Source organism: Alligator sinensis, unplaced genomic scaffold (assembly GCF_000455745.1).
Source record: "Alligator sinensis unplaced genomic scaffold, ASM45574v1 scaffold465_1, whole genome shotgun sequence".
NCBI classification, from domain to species: domain Eukaryota; kingdom Metazoa; phylum Chordata; order Crocodylia; family Alligatoridae; genus Alligator; species Alligator sinensis.
Genome location: NW_005841979.1, coordinates 2,365,434 through 2,385,147, shown reverse-complemented (window position 1 = coordinate 2,385,147; position 19,714 = coordinate 2,365,434).

Here is a 19,714-nt window from a genome sequence, read left to right as displayed (position 1 = left end):
AGGCAGCTGTGGCTCTGACTTTTGGCTCTGAGCCTGGGTTGGAGCCAGAGTTGGAGCCACAGCTGCCTCCTACCCCACACCCTGGTTTACCCTCTGCAGCTTCTGCCCCAATTTCCCCCTCCCCACCCTTGTACTCTCAGGTGCAACCTGACTCCAGCTCAGCCTGGATTCTCTCTTGGGCACAGAGCACATGGAAACTTTGTCCCCTGTCTGTGCATTCAGGGACAGTCAGCAGTGCTGCTGCTGCTACATGGCCCAGCAAGGGCTGTGCTTCCATATGCTGTGCTCCAGGAGGGAACTCAGCCTGAGCAATATCTGACAGTAAGAAGTAGAGGGTGGGAAGAGGCAGAGACATGGGGAATGGATGGGGCAGGGTGTGTGGGGAGGGGTAGATTGTGGGGAGTGAAAGGAGGGCAGAGGCTGTGGGTATGGGGTGCAGGTGGCAGAGGGGACAGGAAGGCTGGAGGGGGCAGAAGGGGGGGTGGGGAAGAGGGCAAGGGGCCCTCCAGCCAATGCTTCCCATGCTACAGTAATGGGAGGGAAATGAGTTTAAGACAACCTGCTGATAAGTTACATTCTTTGCCTGGAAAATTGTAACAAATTTATACCTTTTCCATATATAGAATCTTATTATTGAGGGAGTAGTCTTAAACTCAGGGTCAACTAAATTTGAATAGATACAGTATGTTGGGTAGCTCTGGCTGAGCACATGAGAACCATGGAAGTCTTGTGGAAATGCTAATGGAGCAGTCAGCTCCTTAACCATACCTTGAATTTACCTCTGCAGTGCTGAGGGCTGGGCCAGAGAGGGGGACAGAACTGCTTTGAACCCCCTCCCCCCAACTCCTGAACACCCCAGTGTGTGTATTCCAGTTGGAGCTCAGTACAGAGTCCCCTTCATTCGCACATTCTTTTGAAAATGCTACTGTTACTACTTCTAATCCAAAACTTTATACACTCTTGCATAAGGAACTGTGTATGCAGGCACAACTAGGACTGTCTGCACATAGCTCTACAGGTGTAGGACTTTGTCTACGTTATTGAGACAAATGTTCTAAAATTGACTTGGAGATCCTAAATGAAATATTATGTATGAAACACTGCATGGCCCCTAGTATGTGAACATGCTTTCCTTGTCACTGTACATATTTTCTACCAAATGTCTATAAGTACCCAGGGTGGGTACTTGTAGATTCTACAAGTACTTGTAGGTAGTTGTTTATTCTGGTGTTTTGGTATGGAAAACAAACTACGGTGACAGTAGGGTTCAGGTCTGCCAACTGGACAGTCCACTTGGGTGGGGGGGGGGAAGAAAAAAAAAAAAAGAAAAAAGGCTAAATCTGCCTGTCCATGAAGTCCATAAAAAAAAATATGGAGCCATCCATAAAAAACCCCCTAAGAAACTGTAAGATAGATTGAAGCTCCTTTCAGGGCTAAACAGAGCAGAGTAGTGCCACCTGGTATCTGGGTGGGAGCATAGCACCCTGTAATGAGCTCTTTTAGGACTTTTTGGCCAATGAGAGCTTCTATTCTCCTCTCCCAGCCCCAGCCATGTGCTGCTGCTGCTACATCTCATCACCTGCCTGTAACACTGCTGGGTCACGTGTATGCAGAGCCCTACAGCCCAATCTTGGGTAGGAAACTCTGATAGGGCTTAAAGCTTTACTCCACAATTTTGGAGGAGTATAAAGGACCTTATCTTCCACAACCTATGTAAAGATTCAAAAGCCAGATTGGTTTCTAGCCCTTAGATCTGTTGTGCAACTGTTAATTACCTAACCAAAGAAACCACAGTTTCCTTAAGGAATTGAAGAGGTTTGTAGCACCAGAGAGGAAGGAAGAAACAGACAGAACAAGCAAGCCAACAGATGGAAGGAAATAGTATTGGGCAGTGAAACAGATATGGTAAAGTCTAGAGAGCCAAACACATTGGGGAATAGCACTTAAGATGTCACAAAGTCACACAGAGGACATTTCACTTGAATTGGACACATTAAATACAAGAAACATGACAAATAAAAGAAAGGGGCCAGAATGACAAGCACATACAATGGCTTTTATCATTCTGGACTTTACTGAAACCTGACAGGAGGAATGAAAAATTAAGAGGGTAAATGCGAAGGGTTATTTAAAATGTTTTGAAGAGTTTAAGAGGAACCAAAAGGGAAGCAATAAACTTATACACAAAAACCTGTGTCAAAGACCTCCTTTATTAAAAAAAAATGATGTGCCCAAGAGACCAGAATATCTGCAAGCGCTTTACAATGTTAGATTACCTAGTTATTGAGTAACAAGCTCTCCAGCATCACCCGAGACTGTACAGAATTGTACCCAAACGAAGCAATATATTTTTGTATACTTCCTAGTACAAAAACAATGTTCTTTTTTTAATAGAAAGACCAGGCATCAGTTTAATATAGTAAACATTTTTACATGATTTTTTGAAGTAGGTCTCTACAGTTTGGCTTCTGATTTTTTTCCCCCAAGGTGCTCAGTCCCCTGCCATATTAATTGCATATGAGTTTTATTTCATTGTGTCTACAGCAAAAGGCAGATGTACATATTTTGAAAATGACCCTTATTTATTAAAAATAAGCAGTTTTATTTATAGATCCATATAAATCTGGAACCCTACTACTGATTTCTTTGAAGTGTTACTGATGTAAATAAGAACAGAATCTGACCTTCAGTGCTTTATAAACAATAAGTTATTGATCTCCAGATATAGTTATGATTTATTCTTTGGTGGGATTTCCCCTTAAATTCAAGTAAAATCCTCAGCCCAACTGTATTAAAAGACTTTTACAGTAGAACTTTCTATCTGTTCCTTGAGTTGTTTGATACAGGTTTTATTGTACCACAACAGAGGTTTAAAAGTAGTAAATGTTAAGTGTTTGAGAGATAATAGGGTTGAATCATGGCTGCTTGGAGCAGGGATTAAAAAAGGGGATGATATTTATTAAAATGAAACAGTTGCTCATTGTCGTGTACAATCCCTGATTGTAGATACCCAACCCCCAGGAAGACGGGACAATCATTTCGTAAAGATCTTTTATATATAGGGCAAGACAATTGAGATGGTGGGTCGGGGAGTCTGAGGCATCTGGGTTTTGTCACTTCTGGTGGGTTGTTGTGGCAACCACTGCCTGCAGCAGACCACCTTACCATACACATGCAGTTGGGTGAAACAAAGGGAAAGGAACAGAGAAATGTATCTCTCCAGAGAGGGTCTGTGAGATGAGAATTTTCCTTGCATTCAACATTTTAATAGTATGGCTCAGAGACTATCATGCATTGTCTAATGAGGAGTAGGGGAACAGAAGACCTCTGCCATTGCGGTCTATTGGTCTTTTGCCAAGGCCTGTTGAGGGGTGCGATTGAGAGAACCAGTAATGCAAGCTGCAAGGCTTCCTGTATGTTACAGCTGAGAGTGACAACAATGACTATCCTTCCTCACATGGTGCAGGAGTTCTAGGAGATGCTCTAGGATGGACATAACTTGCAAATCTAGGGAGGGCTTTCACTATGGCTAACTACAAGCAATCAAAAAGCGTGAGGCTGAATCAATTTTCAGTCTTTGCAAGTTGGTCTAAGCTGCAGAGATTAAACTGAGAAACTACTGGACACACGTTCACTTTTGATTCAGAAAATGCAGCCACATGTCTGCAGTGGCTCAGGCCAGAAGCTGGGGGGTGGGGAGCACTAGAGCATGGCTCTCTGGCATGTACCCAGCATGGGCTATGTGTTTACTTCCTCTTCCTGCTGCCCCCGAGGTCTCTGGAATTTGCAGTCCAGAATCACAGCAGCAGGACTCTGCAGGGTTGCTCATCACTTCCTCTTCCTACTTCTAGGGGTCTGTGGGATTTGTAGTCAACAGTTGCAGCCAGCAGTAAGTTTCAGTAAGTGTAGCAGCAGGGCAGCTCTGTACTCAGGGGAAGGTGGACTTAACTCCCCTCCCTGGCCCCAGCCCCCAGCTGGGGGCTGCCAGTCCCTGAGGTTTCCCTGGGGTGGGGGGCAGTCCCACCTCAAACCTCTTTTGCTGCAGCAAACAGCCCAGCCCAGCCCAGGGCTGGAAAGCATGCTGGGATGCTGGGGGACTGTGAGTTAACTTGAACCAGGAAGAGGTCTGGGACAGAAGTTTCATAGATTGGTTTGACCCAAATCAGTTAAGTCTGATACTACATTCAACTAGGTTTATCTCAAACTGGTTTCAGCCATTTTGCAACTGGTTTATGTGCACTGAGCTTCTGTTCTGTTAAAGGTTTAAACCAATTTCTGATTACTTAAACTGGTTTATGTGTAACTTCTGTCCCTAGCCTATGAATGGGAGATTAGGATAGAAACCATATGTCCTCCATAAATGTTTTATGTTTGTCCGTATGTACTTGTTCTAGTGAGAGGTTTTTCTGCCAAAACCTGCTATTACTCCTGCATACAAATCATTTAAAAAATAGTGCTAAGTCCTACCTTATTTTCTGCTCTTTTCTTCTATCAGGTGCTCTCTCCCTTTTTATAATTGATATGCTTATGCTTTTCCATCTTTTTTTCCTTGTTTTGTCACTTTCTTCTGTCCACTCCATCAGTCAGTCCTTTTCTCTTCTCTTTGTGTGTGTATGTGTAAGTGTATGTATATAATTTTGCAGTATTTTCTTTTTTTCCTCCTTATATATTCTCCTCTCCTAAACTTTGCCACTCAAAATAAATAGGATCTTTTGTTTCTCAGTGCCCTATCCTAAGTTATTTCTCACTTCTGGGGCTTCTAAGCAGCCTGTTTTAGTGGTCTTTGGTCCAAACTAGGTCAGAGAAGTACTTATTTATTGATGGTTGTATGTCTGAGCTGTCTATTAGCCCACTGCTCACAGAATCTGAAGTTCTTCTGGCTTTGCTTGTCAGTGAAGGTCTTGAGACTTTGTATGGAAAAGAGAGCTCCCTGGAAAGCCTGTTAGAAATGCAGTGCAATAATGTTTAATAGATGTAGTTGTGTTTTTGAAAATAGGGACACACTTGCTGTCAACCAAGTTTCACAAGTCAATTTCACTAACTTGGATGATAACAAGGGGCATTTATACACATACATTTGTCTGCTCTGATGCACTGGAAATCCAGCGCATCAGAGCAGATTCGATTGATTGAGTTTGCTCTGCATGTGAGCTGACGCACCTGGTGCTGTGTTGCATGCATTTATATAAATGGCAAAATGTGCGTCAGCACTGAGAAAATGGTGGTGTGCTTTTGAACTAAAACACCTTCAGTGTGTTTTAGTTTAAAAGCATGCCACTGCCATTTGCTCAGCACGGACACACATTTTGCCATGTATACAAATAGATGCACTGCAGCATCGGGTGCTTTTAAAAGCGTCCGGCGCTGTGGTGCAAACATGTACAAATGCCTAAGGCTACTGCACCACTGTGTAAAAAAACAAACCTGGGCATGGGGCCAAGCTTTGGAAACAAGTACATACCATGCTTCTGGGAACTCAAGTCCAGCCTGAGCCAAGGACTCCTTAAAATTAAACGTCTCAGATTTGGAATGCTCTCCCAGAGAGGAGTGATACACATTCACAAAACAAAACCCACATCAGGGGGGTTGCACAAATGGAGCTTGTGACTTAAGCTTTCATTCACAAGGAATGAATTTTTTTTCTTTTTCTTAACAACAAAAGCTGCTTGGAGCAGGGCCTGTTTTTTCCCCTCTATATTTGCATGGTGCAGTGCAGTCCTGAAACCTTATTGGGAGACTCTAGAGGCTACTCTAACAATAATAATAATGAAACCTTACATCCTTGTATCGTTGATCATAACACGCAGATGTTTTCTCATCATCATTTTGCCATTTCAGTTTTATTACAGTTTTTTATGCTTTAAGTTATAAAAATCATCCTTGACTAATAATTTTTTTTTAGAAAAAGTGTTTATGATCTGTGATTGAACTATTTAAATGTTAACATTTAGCTATCAAGGAGAAACATAACAACACATGTTAGAATCATTTGTGACAAAGCAGGAAATGACTTGAGCATGCTTTCCTCCGTTTGTCCACAAACATGATTATATTATTCTGCTTTCTGTTGATCAGTTACTGACTTACCGGCATCAGGGTTAGACTATGCAGTGAATAAATTACCACGGAAAAAATATGTTGCTGTCCAGCAATAATCAGCGTTCTTGGTTGTTGCTTTCACGGAAGTGTTTAAGATATATTAGCAGCTGAGTTTCCTCCTCTTTGTAAAGAATTGTCACAAAATAGAATCCCTGGCAGGGCAGTCTGATACCTCGCATCTTATCAGTAGTCGTTTGTTTTTAAGGCAGGCTATTGGACAGTGTAAGGAAGTCATTCACCTCAATGATAGCACTTGGTAAAATTACCAGAGTACAACTATAAACATTCAGACAGGAATAAAAACATTGGGAGGGGGAGAAAATGTCATCCAAACACCACTTGTGGGAAGAAACACATCATCTAGGGATATGTTTTCAGAGAATAGTTAACCCGGGTATTTGGGTCAGCCTTATCTGTGTGAGCACAGCAAACCTTGCCCATGCTACTCTTTTGTCTTTGTTTCTGCACTGCCCATGTGTATTTGGCAATATAACCCATGATTTATTCATTTTGTGATACCTTTAGAATCCTTTCCCATTCATATGACATTGACCACAGCACTGCCTGAAGAAAGTGTTCATGATATCCACCCTACTCCCTCCTTCTCTCCCTCCTCTTTTACAATTGGCTTCCCCAACAAGGCATGTTAGAAAGGAATGTTTCATGTACTAAGAGTGCAGTTTCTGACAGTGCCCAAGTTTATCCAAATCCCTATTCCATCACTACTCTGCACACACAACCTGTGCAAAAGAGATGATATGGCCCCAAGCAGCTTGAAACTGCTTCTTGCAGTTACACCACTGAGCTATTTTCTTTCTTTCTGAGCCCTTCTTCACATGCAGGTAAAGGCATGATGGGATCTAGACCAGCTTGGCTTATCAGGGAACTCTTTAGTAAACTAAATCAGAAAAAGGAAGCTTATAAGAAGTGGGAACTTGGACAAATAACTAGAGAGAATATAAGAGCATTGCTCGGGCATGCAGGGATGAAGCCAGGAAGGCCAAAGTGCAACTGGAGTTGCAGCTAGCAAGGGATTTGAAGGATAACAAGAAGGGTTTCTACAAGTGTGTAGGTAGCAAGAGGAGGATCAAGGAAAGTGTGGGTCCCTTAGTGAATGGGGGAAAGATGCAGAAAAGGCTGAAGTGCCCAATGCCTTTTTTTTTCCTTTTGCCTCAGTCTTCATAGGCCAGGTCAGCTCCCAGACTACTGCACTCAGCAGCACAGTTTGGGGAGGAGGTGAGCAACCCTCAGTGGTGAAAGGACAGGTTAGGGACTACCTAGAAAAGCTAGATGTGTACAAGACCATGGGGCTGGAGTTGGCTGAGGTGATTGCAGAGCCATTAGCCATCATCTTTGAAAACTCATGGCAATCAAGAGAGGTCCTGGATGATTGGAAAAGGGCAAACATAGTGCCCATATTTAAGAAAGGGGAAAAAGGAGGTTCCAGGGAACTACAGACCAGTCAACCTCAATTCACGTCAGTCCCTGGAAAAAATCATGGAGCAGATCCTCAAGGAATCCATTTCTAAGCACTTGGAGAAAAAGGTGATTAGGAACAGTCACCCTGGATTCATTAGGGGCAAGTCATGTCTGCCCAACCTGATTGCCTTCTATGATGAGGTGACTGGCTCTGTGGATATGAGGAGACTAGTGGATGTGGTGAACCTTGATTTTAGCAAGGTTTTTGATATGGTCTCCTACAGCATTCTTGCAGGCAAACTAAGAAAGTATAGGCTGGATGAATGGTCTGTAAGGTGGATAGACAACTGTCTGGAGCATTGGGCTCAGAGAAATGGCTCAATGTCTAGTTGGCAGCCGGTATCAAGTGGAGTGCTCCAGGTGTTGGACCTGGGGCCAGTTTTGTTCAATGTCTTCATCAATGACCTGGAAGATGGCATAGGGTGTGCCCTCAGCAAGTCTGCAGATGTCACCAAGCTGGGGGGAGTAGTAGATATGCTGGAGGGTAAGGCTAGGATTCAGAGTGACCTAGACAAATTGGAGGTTTGGGCCAAAAGGAATCTCATGAGGTCCAACAAGGACAAGTGCAAAGTCCTGCACTTAGGACAGAACAATCCCATGCACCAGCACTGGCTGGGGGCTGACTGGCTGGGCAGCAACTCTGCAGAAAAGGACCTGGGGGTTACAGTGGACAATAAGCTGAATATGAGCCAGCGGTGTGCCCTTGTTGCCAAGACGGCTAATGGCATACTGGGCTGCATTGGTAGGAGCGTTTCCAGTAGGTTGAGGGCAGTGACTATTGTCTTCTATTTGGTACTGCTGAGGCCACATCTGGAGTACTGTGTCCAGTTTTGAGCCCCCCACTACAGAAATGATGTGCATAAAAATTGGAGAGAGTCTAGCAGAGGGTGACAAAAATGGTGAGGGGCTGGGGGACATGACTTCTGAGGGAACTGGACTTATTTAGTCTAGGGAATAGGAGACTGAGGGGTCTTAATAGCAGCCTTCAACTACCTGAAGTGGGGTTCAAAAGAGGATGGAACTAGACTGTTCTCAGTGGTGGCAGATGATCGAGCTAGGAGCAATGGTCTCAAGTTGCAGCAAGGGAAATTTAGGTTAGATATTAGGAAGATTTTTTTCACTAGGAGAATAGTAAAACACTGGAACAGGTTACCCGAAGAGGTGATGGAAACTTCATCCTTAGAGGTTTTCAAAACCCAGCTAGACAAAGCTTTGGCTGGGATGATGTAGTTGGGGATGGTCCTGCTTTGAACAGGGGGTTAGACTAAATGACTTCCTGAGGTGCCTTCTAACCCTTACTTTCTATGATTTTACTGCATGATCCACAGTTGCAGGGCAGGAGGCATGATTGTGGGATTATGTATTAGATCCCATCATGCCTTATTGCCAGTGCAGGAGGAGCCTGATCTGGTGCAGGAGGAGCCTGAGAAAGAAGCAAGCTCCCATGTCTGGGAACTCCCTCAGTTTTACACACTCTCCAGGCTGGAAGACTTCAGCTACTATGATGCCCCATCCTGACCCCAGGGGTTTCGCGTGCCTCCCCCAGGCTGGGAGATTGTGGCAGCTGTTATCTCCCAGCCCCAGAGGCTTTATGTCCCCCGAGGGCAGGGAGATGGTAGTCATGCCCTGCAGCTACTGGGTCCCAGCTGGGTCCTGACATCAGGAAGCATGCTGCGGGAACCTAGCCTCCATAGCTATGAGACACTGGGTTCTGACAGCTAGGAGGTGCTACTGGAACCCAGAGTTGGCAGCTGCTGGGGATGAGACTCCCCTCAGCTGTGGGACTCCTAGCTCCAGCTGGGCACGGTGCATCCCTGCATCTGGGAGCCTTGTCAGCTGACAGGGCTCCCAGCCACAGGGAAGACCGTGCTAAATGTGCAAATTAAAGCTCGGTAGCAACCAGCTATAAAGTTAGTACAGATGTTCCAGATCTAGCTTTATAGCTGGTTGAAGCTTTTTATTGTGTGATAGCTAATTTGCATGTGTAGCTGGTCTCCAGATAATTGCACAGTACCTCTAATATGTGGCCTCTCTTTCTTTTGTGATAGTTTTGCATTGAGAAGGCTGCAGCATTACGGCCTGAACCGCACTGTCCTTTTTTCCAAGCAAAATATTCTGTTACTTGTTATTGCTCTCAGACTTCAAAGATAGACAGTGGGGTTGAAAGTGTCAATATGTTATTAATTTTGCTGTGGCAAGTTCCTGGCACTAGTCATTCAGATGAAGAGCTGTGATAAAGTGTAACAGTTTAAAAATACAGCAAGTTCAAGGTAGATACTGTGATTTAAGTGCTGTATCTTCAGGGGAAGAACTGTGATGAAATTGGTGAACCCTGATTGATCATTTGTTAATCATGCCAATGGTCTGAGTTGACACAACTGCCTGCCCTTACAAGATACTGTGCTGCCATTTGTTACTATGCTGTCACTCTAACGGACTCATGCAAAGAATGGTTTTAAAAAATGAAGTAGAAGCAAGTAGCAGGTACCAGAATTCTAATAAACCCAATTTCACAGCATAAGTGAAAACTATAACAAATGCACTACCATGTCTTTCAAGATTTTGTGAAGGTGTAGAGTGAAGTGTGATTTTACTTAGAAAAAGTAATTCTAAACCAGTAGGATCACATTACTTTGTGTATTGGCACCTTTTGTGGTGTTGAGCATTACCAACTTGGCTGGGCAAGTGCAAGATCTAACAGCTTGATACTGCGTGGCCAATATGGTTTTAAGAGAACAGGCTGCAGAAACTGTCCTGGGTATTGTAGGACCCTATGGGCTCTGACAAACATGCAGCTCCCCACTGTAACTCATGGCGCTTTACAGGAAGTGTCATGAGTTACAGCAATCCCCCTGACTCAACAGACGTTCTCTCGATCCTGGTGCTGGGGGATCAAGCTCTAGCTTGGAGACAGCTGTATGTCTGCAGCCTCTCTTCCCTAGCCCCACCCTGCCAGCTCCACTGCTGTCCTGTCTTCAGGATGGGAGGGAGCCTGGTTTGTGGTTTGCTCAGACCTTGCTCAGGAGAGGGGCCTCCAATCCACCCCCTCCCTCCAGCAAAGGCTGGGCAAACTCTAAACCAAGCTCTCTCCCCTCTTTTCTCCCCCGTCTCATCCTGAAGAAAGCACCGATGGGGGGTTTAGGTTGCATCAGCACTTTTAGAGGGCTGATTGCACAACAAAACATCACTTTTTGTCAGTGCCCTCTGAGATGGATTCCACCCAACTTTTTATCTGTGCCATCTCCTTCCCAATTTAGTGAGCTTTCTCTTCCTCTGGTTCTGTGACCTTTGGCAAAACCTTTGCTTACAGGTACTGGTAAACCATTTCGCGGAGTCCAAGTGCCACTTTCTAAGTAGCTGAGGAAAGGAAACTTCACCATCTTCAGTGGCCTCCTCCTAAAAAAAGAAGCCCAGAAGGAAAAATGAGTAGGATGCTCTGATTTGGTGCTGAAGGAACATATCTGACGGGGGATGTAGGTAACTGTGTAGGCAATAGGATACCATGGCTGCATGTGGCTCTTTTCTGCATTGTGACTCATTGGCAAAACTGTCATCTCCTAGTTGGAGCAGGTCTAGAACAAGAGGCAGGAATTAAAATAGCTTGATTTATTTTGAGATCCCAGGCTGAGTTCACAATACTTGCAGTTCATAAAACATATTTTGATTTGCAAATGGGTATGAGAGTTACTGAGAGAAGATAAGTATAGAACTCCATAATGTCATCTTCACTTACTGTCAGGGCAATAACCATATTTTAAAAAATGCAGGTTAAACTTTTTGAGAGATTTCACTTGCTTGGAGAGATGTTTATCTGCTGCCATATTTTTTTATTTTTTAGAAAAATTTTAGGATGCATTTTGAACTTACTCCATAAATACTAATTTTTTTCCTAGTAATATGTCTGTTTCTTAAAATACTAATCTGGAAATTCTTTACAATCTTTATTTCTGACTAATGCAGGAACATTATCATCCATCTTACAGACTGCTAAACAAGCAAAAATGAAATGACACATGGGGAGTAATTAAAAATGGGTTCCTTGCTGTGCACCCCCTCTCCTTCAACTTTTTACATGGGACACCTTGAAAGCTGTGAATTAGAATCTTAGATATTCATTGTCCCCTAACACCCATCATCAAACTTCTGCAAATTATCTGAAGTTTGGGAAGACTCAAGTAGGAAAAGCCAATTCCTTTCCTTTTAAAGAATTTTCATCCTATGTGGACCCATTTATAATGGGAATTTCTTCCTCCCCCAAAAAAACAACTAAGCTTTCCAGAAAGTGACATAAATGCCCAAGGCTTCTGTTGTGTACCATGTCAGTTTGGATACAATGGGGAGTTACTGTTTCACAAACAGAAACAGATTTGTGAGTGGGACAGGATGTTGTGCAACATTGTGAGAGGGCAAAGATGCAACAAAAAAGAGATTATAACAAGGAATTATATTTGGATAGCTAATTGCCATTCAGTTTTAAAGTAATAGCGCAGAGAAATGTTATGGCTGGTGGTAGTGGCACTGGCTTCCTGTTATGAAACAGTGATTCATAGATGTAGGGACGCTATAAAACTAGTTGAATTCTTATAAGGTTGTGGTGATTCCTGTTTTTGAAAACATGGGGACTCAAAACGTATGACTAAATATATTCTTATTGTCTTCTCACTATCCCTCCCCTGATTTCATTTTTCCCCCTTGGGCATTTTGCAGTGTATCCCTTGACTTTCTGGATGCTTCTTCTCATCTTTTTATGATTGGAAATAAAAATGTTAAGGCCATATATGCTGCCAGGTTTGTGCTCAAATTAGGCTTTATTTATATACCGAAGGGACTTCTGGTGGATTTATATCTTCTCTACATCTGCAAAGGGAAAATGGCATAACCCAAAGGAGGTAGAATTAGCCCAAATTATTATATCTTTAGAGAATATTATAATAACATATAGAAGGGTGGAGTTACAGGAGATTATTTTAAGTGTTAATTAATTCCAATTTAGCTGGAATAACTTGATCTCTCCTCTGCAGCTGCATAATCTCTAGTGAATTGACTGACTGCGTCTACTATTTGCATCTGTCAGCTAAACCTAAGACGCAAATACAGAATCCTAGTATTCAGAAATTTTGTAGATTTATGACAGGCTAAAGATTATAGGTATGTAAACCAATGATTAGATTAGTGAGACATTTCCCTCCCTGCCAGATGTAAATGTTCATGTTAGTTTAAGACAACCATGCCCATTTTCCTCAATAATTTTTCCAAAATTCGGAAGAGAAGGAACACCTCCAACTTTTGAATGAACTGCAAAAAGTATGGAGCATTAGTTTGGCAATATGCTTTGGGACTTCATGCTTTTATAAGAAAAGAAGGCAGATCAAAGAATTCATTTTCCTGATTTTTATTTTTTTTTCTACACTATTTTATTAATACTCTTAGTTCAGAATTTTAATCCACAATGTGAGGTGCTGGTTACAGTATGTAGTTGATGTGCACAGCACTTCACATTAATGGTTTTGGGCAATGGGAAGTACAGCCTGTGTCATAAGCACAGCCTAACAACTGTGCTTAGCTGACTGACAATATTGGGCAGAACACTGATGGTAAAAGGTATTGATTTATAACAGGTACATTGCATTGTTGAATTATAATTGATTGCTTGATGTATCCTGATTATTTTATGAGATGTTACTTGGAAGTTTTCAAGTACTGCATAGAGTATTTCAGGGGCAAATTTTATACACCCTCTTTATGTCCTCAAATAGAAAATAGAACACGCAGAGTGCCTCTACTACACAATCATAAATATTATGTAATATTGGTTTGTGTTGCATTTTTTAAGTGTTGTCAGGCAAGTTTAATAATCCATTTTTATCTGTCTCCCAGTTATCAACTGATCCTATTTTTGCTGGCCGTTAAGTATCCTTAATTTGGAACAGTGTTGTTCAACCTTTTTCGCAGTGAACCAGATGGGTAGTGTCTAATCTGAATGCAGGCTGGGTAGTGGTTCCAAACCAGCACCCAGGGCTGGCATCACAGGCAGCATCCAGCCACACAGGGTGGGTGGAGGGCAGGGGAGCAGGGGGAAGCCCAGCCCAAGCTTGGCCCTGCAGTGGAAGTTAACCCAATCTTGAACCACATTAGTATGTTGGCTACAAAGGACCAACTCACAGGATCATCATAAAATTCTAGTTTATTAGACGGATGCAAAAGTCAGATCATAAACCTTGGGGCAGATCCCCTCAACACACACATATTCAGGCACATGCACACACTCACAGTAACTAGCTACGAACACTAAGCACTGATGTCAAGATATACCTATCCCCAAGTGCTGGACTCTGCCATTGATGGCCAGTTCAGACTTCTGAAGCAACATCGCACTGAAAGAAGTGGGTTGCTGGCCAGTCTTTCTGGCTGGGCAGGCAGGGTGCTGGTCAGGTCAAAGAGGGTGCTGTTGGTGGGGGTCATGTTTTGCTGCCTTTTATCCCTCTCTGGCAGACTTTGGTGACTCCCCAATTTTCAGGCTTGCCCAATCCAGGGATCATTGACCTCATGGGACATCCCCCTTGGTGCCTGGATGACAGCTGTCAGCCCCAGGGGTCATGTCTGCAGGTACATGCAGTCTTGGGAGTCAGTTGATTTAAAGTTTGATTAATTCACTGCTGTGATTAGTTCAAACCAGGGCTTCCGTACCTTTAACAGTAAAATTTCAGGGGGTTCCTAGCTCTGTACCGATCCTTTGCTCTCCTTTAGCCTGTGGTTTGGTAGGTGTTAATTGCCACTTGTTAGCTTGTTCCTGTCTAGCTATTGTTATGCAATCAATCAAGATTCATTCAGGGACCCACTCCATACAGAGAAGCTGCAGCTTCATTCCCGCCCTTGCTAACATTGTTACATGGTACAACTTACTTTTAAACTTAAAGTACATTTGTTACAAAGTTAAAAAGCATAGACTATAAAACATAAAAAGGTGAAGTGCCATGGCACATACAACAAATAGACCAAATACAATAGGGTAGGGGGAGGCATACTGATGCAGAACACTATTTTATACCCATAAAAGCATCTACAAACTATATTTTTATTACAAGTACACCTTATATTCAATAGTAATAGAAGAAGAGGGAGGGAGGGAGGAAGAAAAGGTAGAAAAGAGAGAGCCTCCCCAAAAGGGGGCAAGTACTGCAAAAGGGGCTTTTTGCCATATGGAGGGGCTTCACATCTGGGGGGGGAGGGGCGGGCAGGCTAAAAAAAGGTTGCTTGCTACAAGTATACCTCCTCAAGTGAACTAACTTAGATTGGGTGCACCATTTTGGGGGCAATTTAAGCCCTCTGCACCCTTGGATGAGTGGTCAATCTAAATGTAACACCTGTATGTACCTTCATGGTTCAAGTTAAATCTACGTAATGTAAGCTGCCAAAAGCAGAGGGAAAATCTGTGTCTTGGCACTAGATTCTAACTGTGTAGTTTCTGAAAGAATCAAGCCTTTTGTGATCATACATTTTAAATCTATGTCTGTAAGTACTAACTAGTTAGATATTGCAGTGTTTCTGAAGTGGGCAATTTAATATTTCAGAAACAGTTTATGGATGACTCTCTCATCAACTAATTATGTTGGTTTTTTTTGGGTGGGGGGGCATTTAATATCAGATTTACCTGTCTGATTTACTTAGGAATTTGGTACCTAGGTGCCTTTGTGGTTATGGGCCTTGGTAAGCATGTCTCATATCCTTACTTGCTTGTTTTACTTGACTCAGGACCACAGTGGTCTAATTAACATGACGCCATGTCTACTGTATCAGCATCCCCACACTTAAAAATGGTGGTGGAGGCCCTTGATCTAAAGCTTGTTGGACAGGCTTTAGTTCAAGGGCCTCCACCACCATTTTTAAGCACTGAGACACTGATACACAAGACACAGGAAGCTGCTGGGGTGCGGCAATTGCCATTCTCCAGCAGACTCAATTAATCCTGTTTGCTCCAAGGCACTGGAATTCCAGTGCATCGGAGCATCCTCAGCCCTTGTGTATAGGTGCCCAAAGTATTAGAGTAGGATTAAAAAAAAAAAACCCCAAAAAACCTAAGTGGGTAGCTGTCTAAAAACCAATTGGAATCAAATGGCAGTTGGGTGCTTATATATCTTGGCATTCTTTAAACATCTTGGATAAACAGCTGTTAAGAGCAGAAAGCTTGATCACCATGGTCCTGAGTCAAGTAAAACAAGTGAGTCAAGTGAGTAAGAACATGAGACATATGCTTACCAAGGCCCATAACCACAAAGGCATTTAAGCACCAAACTTTAAGCTAATTAAAGCTCTCTGCCCCGTCCCCCCCGTCCCTAGAACACATGTAAAAATGCCATCAGTTTGTAACTATGTTATGCAGTGGATGTAAGGCACTTATTGTGTCTAGTTTGGGGCTCTTTTGTTTCATAGGCCTCTACTATAATTACTGTTGTTTTCTATAATAGTAGCATTTACAAGTTCCTACTGTGATTTGGGCCCTCCTTATCTGGCACTGTATAGAGACCTAATGAGAGACAGTTCCTGCTCTGATTATGTTTTAATATAGACAAGCAAAATGGAATGAGGAAAACAGTTTTCTTTCTCTGTAGATGGGGAATTAAATCGGAGTGAAATTTAAGAGGAAGAAAAAGGTGTCAAATTCAAAGGTTCAAAGGGTGTTAAATGTTCATTTCCCGTTGGAAGTCCGTGCCTTTGAAAAATTTCCCCTAAGTGACTTACTAAACATCACACGGGAAGTTAATGTCAGACTTGGGTTATGAGCTTGGATTTCCCGAGTCCCAGTTCAGTTTTAACAACATTCTCTGTCCACTTTACATCTATCCTTATATTTTGAACACTTCGCCCTCCATGAAGTAATCATTAATTCAAAGACATGTTTTCAATATAGTTGGTAAAAAGAGTTGTATACAGTCTTCCTATAAAAAATGAAAATTGATGGGCTAGTCATAGAAATTAAGATTTGTTAATTTTATTAAACAAAGGTATACCATTAAATATGTATTATGTAATTATGGGACTGCTTGCCTGGTGGAACAACCACAGAAGCCCAGTGGAAGGCGTCTTCTATCAAGATTAGGCCTAGTAACTTTTGAGTTAGGAAGTTGATTATCTTGTTTTAATTATGGAGGAGGTATTTACTGCCAATGTCTTCCAATAAGTATATTTTAAAAAAATTACAAGATCGTAAAGAAGTCAGTGATTCTTATGTGAAACAAAAATGAGGCATCTTAATTTTTGTCTTTCAGATTTCTGTGCTTTCTTGTGTTTTGTGCATTATTGCTGTGAGAGAACAGAATTGCATTTCTATTCCAGCTTATAATACATGTACCTCATGCTTTTCAGACCCACGAACTCTATTTTGTGAACAGAGATGCAATATCCTTGATGCTGTAAGACTGCTCTTTGTTTTCATTTACTCGCCCACTCTCCTTTGTCTGTCTCCTGCTGCATAGGTCCTCTATGCCAATGCCCTAAGTGACAACCAGTGGCAGTAATGAGGCTGCAGACTTCTTTAGAATTGAACCCTGTCAGTGCTGCCCATTAAGTTTGCAGCATGTGCACTGGCTCATTAATCCAAGCCACTATATGTTCTTCTCTGGGTTTTTCTCCCCCCTGCCCACCCCCCCACTTCTATAACATGGCATTTGTTCAAATAATGAATCCCTCTCTTACATGCTGTGGTACAGGAATGGGTTGCTAATTGCAGCCACTGTTATCAGCTTGGCTAGTAACACAGTAAAATTGGTCAGTTGGAGGGAGCCAAATGACCTACAGGTCAGTGTTAGATAGTATTGTTGATTATGTACATAAACACAGATATGTGACTCTGTTGAAACTGAATTCTTTCCATTCAGTTTTCATAGTTTCATTGTTGATAGTGTCGGAAGGGACCTAAGCAGATCATCAAGTCCGGCCCCCTACCATGGGCAGGAAAGGATGCTGGAGTCAAACGACCCCGGCTAGGTGATTGTCTAGCCTCCTTTTGAACACCCCCAGGGTAGGGGCGAGCACTACTTCCCTTGGAAGTTGGTTCCAGATCCTAGCCGCCCTGACTGTTTCATGCACCTTAAATGTGAAATGCTGGATTGCGTATGATTTGCAGGGAGTCCTCTCTAAAATCAGGAATTATTTATTGGGGCCGATTTAAATGCTCATGATGCACGCAACCACAGCGCAGCACTCGGGCAGTGAGAAGCAGAACCGGCAGTGTGGAAAGCTGCCCCCAGCTGGTCAGTCCATTGTGGTAGAAGGGGAGGGAAGGGCCATGGTGGGGCAGATCACCACTTCCCACAGTGAGGGAGGGGCCAGGAGCAGGCGCTGCCCAGGCAGGATGGGGGGAGGGCTGGAACTGTGGCTCATAGTGGGGGGGGCGGTGAGGTGGTTCCTGCCGCTGCTTGCACCCTGGGAGAATGGGTGTGTTGGGGGGAGGCATGTGCCCCCTGATCTGTGCAGGGTGGGGCAGGCTGCAGCCAGGACTGCATGGTGTTCTTCTTGGTAGGGGCTGGGCATGGAGCAGGCACCGGCAGTGCTGGGAGAATGATGCATCCACCACAAATTTTGTTGTATCTCAGCTTCCAGTGCTGCTGTTGCCAGCTGCCCAGTACAGCCCTGACTCTTCCTGGTGCATGGGTAGAGAAAGGGCATTGAGCTGGAGCAGCGCTGGGTGGCTGGCAGCGGCAGTGTTGGGAGCTGAGCAGCGATGAAATTTGGAGTGGATGCAGCATCCTCCCAGCGCCGCAAGTGCCTGCTCCAAGACCATCCCCCACAGAGAAGAGCCCTGTGCAGACCTGGCTGCAGCCTGCCCTGTCCCATGTACATCTGGGGGGCACCCCCCCATGTCCTCTTGGGTTGCAAGCAGCAGTGGGAGCTGCCTTTTTGCCCCACCTGCCCCCTCCCTCCCTTACCATGGTGGGGCATTGTTCTGCCCCCCTCCCCTTCCACCACACTGGACTTATCAGCTGGAGGCAGCTGTATTGGAAATTGGATTGGTATCAGCCAATATGCTTTCTTAAATATTGGATATTGGTATTGGCCCCCCAAATCTCTATCGGTACACCCCTGCTAAAAACAGTCTTCAGAGTTGTGAAACGGAAGAGAGGCATTACCAGGAATGGCTAAAAGACTAAATTGAAGAAGAAAAGATAGCTTGATTAGTAGAACATTATATAGATATAGATGTCAGTTGAACACAATGTTTTATTGATATATTTACAATTTTAAAGCAATTTGGAAGCCTACCAGTGCCTCAGTCACCATAATAAAATACATTCTAAATACCTATAAATGTTGATGTTTGAGTTTGAATTTTTTATCATGGAAAATCAGAGCTTCTCCTACCCCCTTCACTCACCAAGATGTGGGTCCAGCTGTGGCTGCCCCCCACCATCCCCCACTTTGTGGCACTGAGCAGCCTTGATATGGCAGTGCCCTGCCCATGCCATTGTCTTTCACTCTCCACCCACAGCTCCCCACCTCTGCTGGTGCCTCTCATCAAGGGCTATGGGGCCAGGAACCTGGGTCTGCAGCCCCCTGCCCACCCCAGTAGTGCCTAAGCCCCAGTCACCGCTTGTGGGAGGTAGCGGCTGCTATGGTTGAGCCAGAGCATGAAACCTGGCTCCCCTTCCCCCATGAGCAGCGTGGCTAGAGCGGAGCCTGCGGGAGGGGCGGGGATGGGCTGCCCTGCCCTGCCCTGCTGCAGGTCTCCTTGCCCTGCTGCCTTCCCCTTGGCCTCTGCAGTGCAGTGGGCAGGATCCGGCACACCAGGGCAGAGTGGGGCTGGGTGGGGAAAACTTGGTGCTATCACTGAGCCCTGTGCTGCCATGGTGAGGCACCCCCTGCCATACCAGCAGCTGCAAGGGGCACAACTCTACACTGCCATCCCTGCTGATGCCAAGCGGGAAGGGGGCGCTTTGCTATGGTGGCATGGGGCTCACAGCAGCAGCACTGAGTTTCCCCACCCTGTCTGCCCTGCCACACCCAGGTCTCACCTGCTCGCTTGTGGAAGCCCCAGGGGGAGGGCAGCATGGTGGGGAGACTTGAGCCTGGGGCGGGCAGCCTGCATTTCCCCTACCTCATGAACAAATCTGGGGAGCACGTGTCCCCCTGGCACCCCCCG